General features: G+C 37.7%; 1 protein-coding gene across 2 annotated transcripts in view; it reads right to left on the bottom strand.

Annotated features, from left to right (window-relative positions):
• The window catches only part of PEX2 (peroxisomal biogenesis factor 2), a 119,257-nt gene that overhangs the window by 38,255 nt on the left and 67,772 nt on the right, over positions 1–13,230 (bottom strand). Inside the window, exon 4 of one of the 2 annotated variants that reach the window (XR_015246865.1) lies at positions 9,609–11,438. The exons of the other annotated variant lie outside the window; for it this stretch is intronic. The gene's annotated coding sequence lies outside the window, so the exon portion shown is untranslated. Of the gene's footprint in view, positions 1–9,608; positions 11,439–13,230 lie in introns of those variants that run through there. 2 annotated transcript variants of the gene reach the window in all.

The raw sequence follows: 13,230 nt of genomic DNA, 5'->3' as shown, positions 1-13,230 counted from the left end.
AATATAACCTTAGTTTAAAAATGATTGTAGTCTAGGGGCGCCTGGGTGGCGCAGTCGGTTAAGCGTCCGACTTCAACCAGGTCACGATCTCACGGTCCGTGAGTTCGAGCCCCGCGTCGGGCTCTGGGCTGATGGCTCAGAGCCTGGAGCTTCTTTCCGATTCTGTGTCTCCCTCTCTCTCTGCCCCTCGCCCGTTCATGCTCTGTCTTTCTCTGTCCCAAAAATAAATAAACGTTGAAAAAAAAAATTAAAAAAAAAAAAATGATTGTAGTCTTTTTACAGGGAAGTTCAGAGAACAAAAAGCAAGGTTAAAAAGGTGAAGAGGCCAAGTGTTGGTCACGGATGAGTTAGTGAGCAGAAAAATAAAAACTGACGTCAGGTTCCTAGTACACATCAGAAGCTACCTTTACTTGCATCCGCATTTTTGTCAAGAGTTACATCTTACTGGATTGGGGAAAATGTCAAAGGAGAACCTGGTGCTCTGTTAACAGATATTTTAAAGTGAGTAAAATTTAAGAATGCAATGTAAATTATGTCAGAATATGGTTATTTCAAAATGGCCTTATTTCATGTACATTAGGGGAAAAAAAGAGAGGTTGGAAAACAAATTATTCTAGAGTGGAGGGGTAGGGTCTATGCTTGTCAATTTTCACTAAGGTTTATAACTCTGAGGTGCCCATCCATAGACTGTTTCAATAGAAATCGATCTTGAAAAAGTGCAAAAGTAATCCACACTCTTTCAGTCTATTTTCCTCTCTCTTTATTTATTCCTTTGCCTCTTGACTTCGCAAAAAATAGTATTATAGGGGTACCTGGGTGGCTCAGTCAGTTGAGCGTCCAACTTCGGCTCAGGTCATGATCTCGCAGTTCGTGAGTTGGAGCCCCGCGTCGGGCTCTGTGCTGACAGTTCAGAGCCTGGAGCCTGCTTCAGATTCTGTGTCTCCCTCTCTCTCTGCCCCTTCCCTGCTCATGCTCTGTCTCTCTCTGTCTCTCAAAAATGAATAAATGTTTAAAAAAAAACCTTAACAACAAAGAGTATCGTAGGCATATCTCATGCAGGGATAAACAACATATGTTTATGGAGATTTAATAAGACAACATTAAATTAGTATGAAATATATACTACTCTCTAAAATTTTCTGAGGGACAATTTAATATTAAAAGCTTTAAAAATATGCACAGCTTTGGCTTTTCAGAAATTCTACTTCTAGGGGAGCCTGGATGGCTCAGTCGGTTAAGCATCCAACTCTTGGTTTCCATGCAGGTCGTGATCTTATGGTTTCATGAGATAGGCCCGGGGCGAGGAGCCCCGGGCCTCCCAAGCCCTCCATCGGGCTCTGGAATTCTCTCTCTCCTTCTCTTTCTCTACCCGTCCTCTGCTCATGCTGTCTCTCTCTCAAAAATAAATTAATTAATTAAATAAAAAAAGAAAAAGAAAAAGAAATTCTACTTTTAGAGATCTATCCCAAAGCTAACGTGCACACAAATGTTGGTCATTTGTAGCAGCTTTTTAAAATATATATATATAAAAATAAAAACTGAGAAAATATAAATAGCTGATGATAAAAAGTTGGTTCTTTAGGTTATGACAAACCCACCCACAGAACCATGTGCAGTCCTACATGATTGTACCATAAATGCAGAAAAGTATCTAATGACACGAGACAATCTTTGTAATGTATGAAGCAATGAGAAGCAGGTTACAAACAGTTTGTGCAGTAAGACCGTACCTTAGTCTGTTTGGGCTGTGATAGCAAAATGCCATTAACTGGCTGGCTAAAGTAACAAATATTTATTTCTCACAGTTCTGATAGCTGGGAAGTCCAAGAGTCAGGCACCACGAGATCCAGTGTCTGATGAGGACTTGCATCCTTGGTCACAGACAGCTGTCTTCGTGCTGTGCCTTCACATGGCAGAAATCTGAGAAGCCTCTCTGGGGTTTCTTTCATAAGAGCACTAGTCCCTTGGAGCCCTTGTGACCTAAGTGCCTCCCAAAGGAGGTACCTCCTCGTACCATCACACTAAGAATTAGATTGAAACCTATGAATTTGGGGGGAACACAAACAGATTGTAATTCTGCAAAAGAAGCTACCCACTTAATATACAATTTTATATACATAGAAAGGACTTCAGAAAGATTGCCCTTAAATTTAGAGATTATGAGGAATTACATAATAACAGTATCCTATTGAACAATGTTCTCTGTGCCAGGCAGTCTTCTAAATGTGCATGCACTATTTAATTTAATATAATACTATTTATTTATTTATTTATTTATTTATTTATTTATTTATTTTTAATTTTTTTTTCAACGTTTTTTATTAATTTTTGGGACAGAGACAGAGCATGAACGGGGGAGGGGCAGAGAGAGAGGGAGACACAGAATCGGAAACAGGCTCCAGGCTCCGAGCCATCAGCCCAGAGCCCGACGCGGGGCTGGAACTCACGGACCGCGAGATCATGACCTGGCTGAAGTCGGACGCCCAACCGACTGCGCCACCCAGGCGCCCCAATATAATACTTTTTAAATGTTTATTTATTTTTGAGAGAGAGAGAGGGTGTGCACGAGTGGGAGGAGGAGGGGAGAGAGAGGGAGACAGAAAATCTGAAGCGAGCTTTGAACTGACAGCAGAGAACTGGGCGCAGGGCTGGAACTCACAAACCGTGAGATCATGTCCTGGGCCAAAGTCGGACGCTTAACCGACTGAACCACCCAGGTGCCCTAATTTAATGTAATCCTTAAAACAACCAGGAAGATAGGCATTTGTCCCACTTAGAAGATAAATTGAGGTACACAGAAATTCAGATGTCTGCTCAAACTAACAGTGGTAAACACGGGGTGGCACCTTAGCAGTCTTTGCAGAGAATACATTTTTAATTACGATGTTATAGTAACATCCCAATTTTTATTCATTTAGGTTTTATACCTTTGTCCAAATATTCCAGAGTAAATATGCATTATTTTATAACCAGGAAAATTATCTAATTCTCTAATAAATCTTATTTTAAAAATTATATTAGATACTATATATTATTATATATATTAATTATATAACTAATTATAATTAGTTATATAATTAATATATAAATATATAAATAATAATTAAATAAATATATAAATAAATATATAATTAATTATATATAAATTTATATATAATAATATAAATTATATTAGATACTATATAAATATTAGATAAAAGAGAAAAGCTCCTAAGTAGTATAGGATAATATTTCTATTTTAAGAAATAGATGTTCTGAAACCAAACCAATGGATTGGAGTTTCCTTAAATTTTCTTTTGAGTTATAATAAAACCACATCACTGCTGAAATAACAAATGACAGCATTTCTGCCTTACTCATCACCTTTTTATTTATTTTTTATATAGATGACCAACCCCTCCAAGAAACATGATGTTTCAGTAATAGGACTGTGTCTGTGCTTGGGTTTCAATCTTTTCCCTTTATTTCTCCTTTTCAAAGAAGCCCAAACGCCTCATACAGACACATGACAACTTGTTCTCCTTATAAACAAGGAGAGAACAGAGCACAGAAAACAGCACCATTGTAGAATTAAACTTATCGTCTTTCTTTCAAAAAGAATTGGTCACAATTTGCTTTGTTGGAGCAATCTGTCCCTTGTTGCAGATTTATATTGCTCTGTGGGACTGAGTTAGAAAAACATTATTATTATTAGCAGTAGTAATACTTGGCAGCCAGTCAGCACATTTCATCAAAGACTCCAAGAGCTTAGCCATCAATCAAACTTGCCTTGGTGTGCTCCTGGGAGGAGGTGATATTATTTCTGTTTGGAACAGAGGTTAAGTGACTTGCCCAAGGCCTTGAAGCTAGTGAGATTCAGAGCTGGGAATTAAACCCTGGAGACTTGACACCCAGCATCCCACTCTCCTTCCTAGAGCACATTCCCTCTGCCTGTCTGAAAGATGTAGGGATAAAGAAAGCATCTAATAGAAAAATGTCCTGCTCCCCAGCATGTGTTCTTATGCTCAAGCTCTTCTGGCATTAAATTAGAAAAGCACAAGTAATTTCCTTCAGAATGTGAGCTGGTACTTTTCAATTCTGACACTTGTTACATTCATTCCTTCATCGAATATTTGTTTAGTGCTACCATGTGTTAGTAACAATTCCATTCTTGCAAGCGATACAGCCATGACCCACAGGGAGTTTTCAGTCTAATGGAAATAAAGACTAATAAACAGACCATTGTGATACTGAGCTATGTTGCTTACTGTTTGCAACTGTGCCATGGTGCACATTTAAGATCTAGATTCTTTAGCCATACGTTGTAGATTTTAATGATGCAACATCTGTATCACAGCAGTCTAAAGCCATATACTATATATATAGATATATAGATATATATAGATATATATATGTGTGTGTGTGTGTGTATAGTATATGTATAGTGTGTGTCTATCTATATAAATATATATAATTTGGTGCTTTAATTTTAAATAAAGTATAAATAGGAGATAATCACTCTATATCATTTTTTAGAAGTTGAGAGGATAGTTACTAAGAAAAATTAGACTTAGAACATGACTCCTGAGGGACAAAGTTATTTTTTGTTGTTTCCTTTTGCTGTAATAAAAAATAACTATTAGATCTAAAAATCTGTTGTTGGATTTTAGTTCAATACTGTTTCTCAGAAGAAATAATAGTGTGTGGTGGTTGAAATGTTCTGTGTCCTCATTGGGGGGATGGTTTCATAGGTATATACATTGTCAAAATTCATCAAATCAAAATTCATCAAATCAAAATTCATTCCACATAAAATGTTCAATGCATTGTATTAGATATGAAATTTATCTTAATGCTTATTTACTTATTTTTTTAAAGCTTATTTATTTACTTTGAAAGAGAGAGAGAGACCTCTGAAGGGGCAGAGAGAGAGGGAGAGAGAGAGATTCCCAAGAAGGCTCCACACCATCAGCACAGAGCCCGATGCAGGGCTTGAACTCACGAACTGTGAGATCATGACCTGAGCCAAAATCAAGAATCAGTCGCTTAACTGACTGAGCCACCCAGGCGCCCCTATCTTAAAGTATGTTGAAAAAAATCTTTCATAAATGTAGCACACAGGAAATATAAATTTTTAAAAATTAATTACTGAATCTAATTTCTTTTATTTTTATTTTTTATTAAATGTTTAATTTTAATTCCAGTACAGTTAACATACTGTGTTATATTAGTTTCAGGTGATTCAACAATTCCATATAACACCCAGTGCTCATCACAAGTACACTCCTTAATTCCTATCACCTATTTCACCCATCTGGCCCCCATCTCCCCTTTGGTAACGATCAGTTTGTTCTTTATAGTTAAGAGTCCGTTTCTCGGTTTGTCTCTCTTTTTCTTTGTTTTGTTTCTTAAATGCCACACGAGTGAAACCATATGGTATTTGTCTTTCTCTGACTGACTTATTTCACTTAGCATTATACTCTCTAGCTCCGTCCATGTTGCTGCAAATGGCAAGGTTTCATTCTTTTTTTTATGGCTGAATAATATTCCATTGGAATACCACATTGACTTTATGCTTTTTGCCATAGGATGAATTTAAGAGTTAATATAATTGAAGATTGACTCTTGTCCTCTGTCTGTTCCTTATCTTCTTAATATCTTCTTTTGTATGTGGGTATGAAAGATAGGGAAAACCTCTCATGATGACATATGGAACTTCTCAGTTCATTGTATTGGCTTACATTATAATTTTCACTATCTTTATTCTTCTATTTTCTTTTCTGACAGATGAACCCCAAACTATTTTTATTAACCTTTCTTTTATGTAACTGATTGTTTTACATGATTGCATTTTATACACCCCACTGATTGTTTATTGTGTGTTTTTTTTTTTTTTTAAGGTTTTTACTATGCTCTCTTTTATCACTCTGGAATAAAATTAATCTTAGTCATTTTAGGGTTTCTTTATTCCTTGGTGTTGTGAATACTAAATTCTGGGAAGCTTCTTTACATCACTGTCAAAACATGGAGAAGGGTAATTGCTGGCACCCACTGAGATGCCCTCATTCTTGGTAACTTGTTTGTTCTTGTTGCATTGTCCTTTAAAAAAAAAAAAAAAAAAAGCTTATTTTTCATTTTGAGAGAGAGAGAGAGAGAGAACATGTGTGCCTGAGCAGGGAAGTAGCAGAGAGAGGGAGACAGAGAATCCCAATTAGGCTCTGCATTGTCAGCACAGAGCCTGATATGGGCTCGATCCCACAAACCATGGGATCATGACCTGAGCTGAAACAAAGAGTTGGATATTTAACCAACTGAGCCACCCAGGCACCACTGTCCTTGATTTTTGACTGCAAGATTCCTTCAGCTCTTTTACCCAGCTGAAGCCCCTAACTCTTTCCCTGGTGTGGGAAACTCAGCAGGACTACCTTTAGACTTTACTGCCTCCAAGATATTCTTTGGCCACATTGGGAGTATTATATACTGTTCTTATATAATGCTAAGCATCCAGTAAACTATGTGAGGCTACTTTGAGTGCATAGGCTTAGACTTATGCCACAAATTAAATCCCTGTAGTAGCTAGATGGGTATAGAGGTAGCTGAGGTAGGTGGATAGTGGGGACCTGGAGATCAACTTGTCCTGTTAGAAACGGAGGCTGTTTTGGGTTCTAGTGGAATGCTTCTATGCACAAATGTGGACTGATGTCCACAGATTTTCTGAGTTTTCAAGAAAGTGGCCATAAGGTTTTAATGTGAAACTTCCCAGCAGGAGGCAACATCTAGCCTGTGGACAGCCATAATTGTTTTCTATTGCTGTCAGAAGAAGTTATCTCAAACTCAGTGGCATAAAACAGTACGAATATATTATCTCACAATTCAGCAGGTGAGAAGTCTGCCATAGATTTCACTAGGCTAAACTCAATGTGTTGACAGACTATGCACCTTTCTGAAGATTCTCAGGGTGATTCTGTTTCCTTGCTTTTTCCAGCTTCTCATGATCACCCACATACATTGGCTCATGGCCCCCTTTCTCTGTCTTCAAAGCCAGCAGTATCATACCTCTCTGGCCCCTTCTCTATTGTCACGGCTCTCTCTGACTACAGCTGGGAAAGGCTTCCCATGTTTAAATTTTTTTTAATGTTTATTTATTTTTGAGAGAGACAGAGACAGAATGCGAGTGGGTTAAGGGCAGAGAGAGGGGGAGACACAGAATTGGAAGCAGGCTCCAGGCTCTGAGCTGTTAGCACAGAGCCCAACGCGGGGCTCGAACTCACCAGCTGTGAGATCATGACCTGAGCCGAAGTAGGACACTCAACCGACTGAGCCACCCAGGTGCCCCAAGGCTTCCCATGTTTAAAGATTCATGTGATTAGATTGGACACATGTGGATTATCCAGGATAATCTCCCCAACTCGAGGCCCTTAACTTTAATTAAAATTAAATTTCCTTTTGCCATGTAAATTAACATATTGCCAGATTCCAAGGATTAGGATTGTGGCCTTAGTGGGATGGGGGGAGGGGGAGTCATTATTCTGCCCACCACAGGTGTCAATTGTGATCTCTGACCTAACTATTCTATAAAGTCTTCTCTACCTTTGGATTCTTTACACTCCTTAGAAAAAGGCTATTGGTCTCTTATGCTTTCTAGTTTTCCTGGCCTTACCAAGCTGCTGTCACTCCTGCTCCAATGAAGTTTTGTGTGGAGCAGCTGGGAAGGCTCAGGCTCCCCAGTCTTGAACCTGTAGGTGCCCATTGTTTTCTTGTTGACCCTCTCCCATATGGGGAGGGTGGGCGGTGGTCTTGGGAGCAGGGCAGAAGTCTTACTCTGGCTTCATCTGAGTGCTCTAAATCCCTAGTGAACTCAGGGCTAGGCTTTTGAAAGCTCATTTCAAAGTCACAATTTGTTTTGCCTGAAGGCCGTGGATGTTATAGGGCAGCAAGGTTTGGCTGCCCTGATGAAAAGATCATCAAGCAACAGAAAATACTAAGGGGACGAATTAGTTAAAATTTGAATATTTTGTAAAGAATTTTATTTGCCTGTATTTTCTTTAAGTGTGAGATTTGTGCGTGTGCGTTCATTAATAAGTAGACAACACTTAACTTTTGAAGATGAGATTAAAAAAAACAAGTAGCAAATAGGTGCCTTGACATTCCTTTGTTTTAATTGTAAAAGATGTAGTTTATATACAATTTTCTGTTCTGCTTGAATAAAATAATTATCACAAGTCAATAATAATATGTGAAGTTTATTTTCCCATAATTTATGCTATTATGTAAGCTTAAAGTCTCATAGAAAATAATAAATTCATCACCTTAATTCCTTAGAACAGGATAATTTTAAATAAATGAATATTATTTTCTTATTTCCTTTTAATATTGGAAGCTCTATTTGCAATACTTTCCAATTCCAATTTGCTGAAAGTCAATATTATTACTAACATTACCTTTAGGATAGTTAGTGATTACAGGACAAGATTCAATATTTTATTTCAACTGCAGTTACTTATGAGTGTGTGAAAAAAAGCATTCGACCTCATTAATAATTAAAAGAGGCAAATTAGAACAAGGGCATATAATTTTTCACTTGTTTGATAAAGAGTTTTCAGAAGATAATAAAATCTCAAATGTCAATTGTGTAAAATATTAGAAAATTATTTATTTTGGATGTCATTATGACAATAAATATTATAAAAGTTTCAAAATGTATGTATTGTTTGAGGGTCAAGTCGGTCCCCAAACACATAACAGCTCAAACACCATGGAGCTTCATTTCTCTTACATGATACCTTGTTGGGTCAGTGATCATGTGAATAGTGCCCTTCTCTACAGAGTTGTGCGATACTCGGGCTAACAGAAGCCCTGCCAACTTTAAATACACAGCTTCCAACCTTATCATAAGGGTTATTGTCACTCCAAACAACTGAAAAGGAAAAATGTATGCAGAAGTATGCATAAGAGGTTTATATTGGGCATTATTGCTCTGACAATCATGCACTGAAACTCATCCTCATGATCACATACAAGTGCAACGCAGGCAGGGAAGTGTAGCCTGGCTGTGTCCAAGACGAGAAGGAGAAGATGGATATTGATGAGCATGTCAAATTCTCTGCTACATTATGTATAATGATGTTCGATCCAGGATTTTTACATTTAGCCTAAGAAAACATAAAGTTTGTACTCAAAGATTGAATTATAAAGTTGCTTATTAAAGCAATGTTTATAATGGTGAACAATCGGGTACTATTTAAAGATTCAGTAATAAATAGCGCACTGATTAAAAATACATGATGGCATATATATCATCAGAAAGAAAGAATGGAATATTGTCCAAGAACAACTAGAGCATCAAACAGTGCTATATTTAACTATTCATAAAGAAAGCTATGTGTGGTATATCATTAATTTTAAGAACCAGATTATGAATAGTATATAGAGTTTGAGCTAGTTTTCATAACAACATACACTGATGGGTGAAAAGCATCCTGGAATAATATTCACCAAGGCTATTGTAGTAGTTGCCTCTAGGGTTGTGGGACAATAGGTGCTTTTATTTCCTTTGCTTTGCATATTTTCTCCTCCTCCTCCTCCTCCTCCTCCTCCTCCTCCTCCTCCTCCTCCTTCTTCTTTCTTCTTTCTTCTCCTTTTTCTTTCTCCTTCTCCTTGTTCTTCCTCTTCTTCTTCTTTTTATTTCTTTAAAATTACCCTATATTTTGTGGTCTTGTAGATTAAAAATTAAAGTCAGCTCTGCTGTAAAAAATATCTAGGCACATCTGGCAATACAAAAGTGATCTCTTTTTATGCATTATTTTCATCATTACTTTCATTTGTTTTGCATAGGTTACAAAGATGACTTAACCTGAGAATTGTATCCACAGATGGATTACCTGTTCCAAGCCGCTCTGCATGTGAACACTGCCTTGAACTACCTGGGCAACACTTGTGCATGACAGGGGCTACATTGCCATGATTTTCTTCTTGCCACAGTGGCTTAAAATACTTCAAAACTGTTCTTTTGACTTAGGTTAACTTGTTAATATGATCAAAAGCAGAGTGTGTCTTCTGTGAGGAGCTGAAATGATTAGAAATCTCTTAGATTATGGACGGCATATCCCTCCTTGTTTTCCAGTGCAATATTGTGCAACATAGCATGTGAAGAAACAAGGACACACCGGGAAGGCTGCTTATCGGGGAAGAATGAGACACCTCGCTGTGACCTTCCCTTTGCTTCTAGGGATTTGCAAGCTTTTGTAAGTGTAGAATATAACTAATTTCACAGTAAATTCTCAATTAAATGTTTGTTGGTTTATTATTGAAGTGTCCCAGCCTTTAATTTTCATTACCAGCGTGGTCGTTTGTCCAGAAGTCTCATTTGGTAAATCAGAGGAGAGTCCTTATTTAATGTTTTCAATTACTTCCTCGGAAAAACTGCTCTAGAGCACAAATATATATTTATAACTGAAAACATTAGCAATCTAAAAATCATAAGCCTTGGATAGCAATAGCTTAAATAGCCATTGAGGATCTATTAACATTAAATCATTATCCTATCTGCAAAGAACAATTCCCTGCTAAGTTATAAAGATCAGCAAATGGGGCTTTGGTGGAGTGATGTTCTATAGTAAATCTCCCTGAGGCTTTATGGGGCCTCCAGGCTGCACTCTGCACAAGGGCTCAGGGCTAAGGGGCTGTATCAGGGCAGAGATCCAGACTTTCTTCACTTTGCCAAGCTGTGCATCCTTGTGTGACGCTGTGTCTGTCTAAGCCCTTGAAGGAGAACCATCCTTAGTTAGCACAGAGGCCCTTTAGTTTTTGCTGTCCTGGGTGTTACATAAGTGTGAAGCTGCAATACACCTTACCAAGCTCTTTTCACAGTTAGAATCAAAAGACTTTTCAGTACAGCACTGAAGATTAGGATTAACATGAACCACTTAGTGACCTGACCAGGGTGTTCATTCATTCAGTCATTCATTCAGTCATTCATTCATTCACCCATCCATCCACTTATCCATCTATTCATTCAACACATATGGACTAGTTTCTTATTATATGCCAGTCATTATACTAAACTCAAGAGATGCAAAAGTGAACACATTGACCCTACCTTTGAGGAATTTACAATTTTCAATTTACAGTCATTTTTCAAATGATAATTCACAGGTAATAGAAGTATGGACAAAGCATGTTCATGAGAAATTACTTGCTTCACAATGTCTAGATGACAGGTCAAGTTCTCTGGGGTCAAGCACCGGGCATTGTCCTAACTGAGTTCTGAGGTTTTTGGAGCACAACTGTGAGTAAGAAAACTCCCAGGTTTAAACAGTCTGTAAATGATGTCCCTGGGCCCTTTGTAACCCTTTACCCCCAACATGCTCACCTCTGTTTTATTTAGCTTGAAACTCAGCCAGTCAGCTTTCATGTGAGTCCTTAGCTCAGCCAGGCACTGAGTAAGCTCTAAAGCTGCACTGTCAGAATAGATGAAAAGAAGATGTAATGCAGAGTATCACTAGTGTTGTGATGATATTCCAATATTGGCATTAAAAGACCATAAATATTTTTAATCAGAATTCATAAATTCCTTGTGTCCAGCCTGAGTTTTACAGGAATACCCAAAGAAATTTGGTAGAACTATCTAACAGAATCAGTGGAAGAAGATGGATTGATCTTGGCTGGAAAGAGTTGAAATAAAAACTATGAGCTAACATAGGTCATGTATTTCTGGGCATTTTTTTTGTGTGTAGGTATATATGATTCTATAAAACTGAATTTGATGAACTCTTTTTAAAGTGACTTCTAAAGAATGATATGCTTTCTTGTACAAAATAGAAAGTATCCTCTTTTTTCTCCCTTAGACATGAGTATAAGAAGTAAAACAGAATGCTGAAATATTCTAGTTAAAATTCACGATGTCAGAGATTCAGCCTCATCGCTATTATGCTAGAGCAGCATGGTACCTGAGAACAATGGAACTGGAATGAACTCTTCCAGGCACGATCTGCTTTTTTGAGCATGGCACTATTCTTAGCACTAATTTCCCTGATTGACAGCAGTATCGGCAGTGGGGAGGAGTTTATGGGTATCATTAATGACAAACAGTGAAAGCTTTTAGGTATTTTCTCTTTGTAAGAAACATTATGCCTTTCAAATTAATAAGGTTTGAGGACCTTTCCTAAGATGAGATTCATAGAACTTAAAATGGAAATCTAACATGCATCATTACGCCAGCTATGATCTGTTACTTCATCTATGATCGGTTACTCAGACAAAGCTCTCCTTGATATTGGTGGCACTGGGTCTGAATCAAACACTGCACTCAATCCGATGCTTAGCAAATGAGATTGTTGTTACAAATAGACAGAAATGATGTACTGAAATTCCAGGAGATTACATTAATGTTACCATAAATGGAAAATCAAATTGTCATTGTCCTAGAGGAGTAGAGAAGAAAAAAAAAAACTATTTATACCAGACACATCATAAAATTAAGTTACTTCACAGAAAATATGAATTACTTGAGTCCCAAGAGGAAACCATTAAATCTAGGCATTTGCAAAGACAGTTTTGACTATAACAGAAACTAAATGAACTCAGGATCTGGTTGGACCATCACACAAAAGTAGAGCTGCTAAATAGACCTCTGTAATGATGGAGCAGCCCATTGCGGAGATGTCTAGGACTTTTCACTGCAGAAAATCTGGTGACAAAGGGAAAGAATAAGGGATGGAAGAGGAGGTTCCAGGAACACCTGTGCTAGGGTCCATTTCCCATTGCCTAAGTCCAGTCCTGACTACTTCTGCCGTGTGAGAAGGCTCAAAGCCCAAGACTTTGACAAGGAAATAGACTGAAAAATGAAACCTACATGTAAACTATTCACAGGTTTGCTAGCCTGGAGAAATAGGACGGGAAACAAACAGCAGCAGCAGCAAGTTCAAAAGTGGCTGTAAGTCTCAAGCAGGAAGTCTAAGGCTCACATGAGGCATAGTATACTACGATCACCTTTAGAACTAAGAAGTTATACACACATGTACAGAGAGACAAAGAAAGAGAGAATGGCTTTCACTAGTTCTTTCAGCTTGTTGAAGAAAAATTGTAGCAGAGAATTGACACCCATGGAAAGGCCTATTACTGAGGAAAAGCTTTATTGATATTCTCTGGTTTGTTATTGTAAGTGTTTAAACCATTAGCAGCTTTGCTGAAGTAAAGAGGGTTGTGTTCCAAACAGACAAATGGGGTCTGAGTAAAACTCAGAGTAAAACT

The sequence above is a fragment of the Puma concolor genome, chromosome F2 (genome assembly GCF_028749965.1).
Source record: "Puma concolor isolate L17-30 chromosome F2, mPumCon1.1.hap2, whole genome shotgun sequence".
In the NCBI taxonomy this organism is placed as follows: domain Eukaryota; kingdom Metazoa; phylum Chordata; class Mammalia; order Carnivora; family Felidae; genus Puma; species Puma concolor.
Note: the sequence above shows the minus strand (reverse complement) of the source record. Positions and strands in the feature narration are given on the sequence as shown.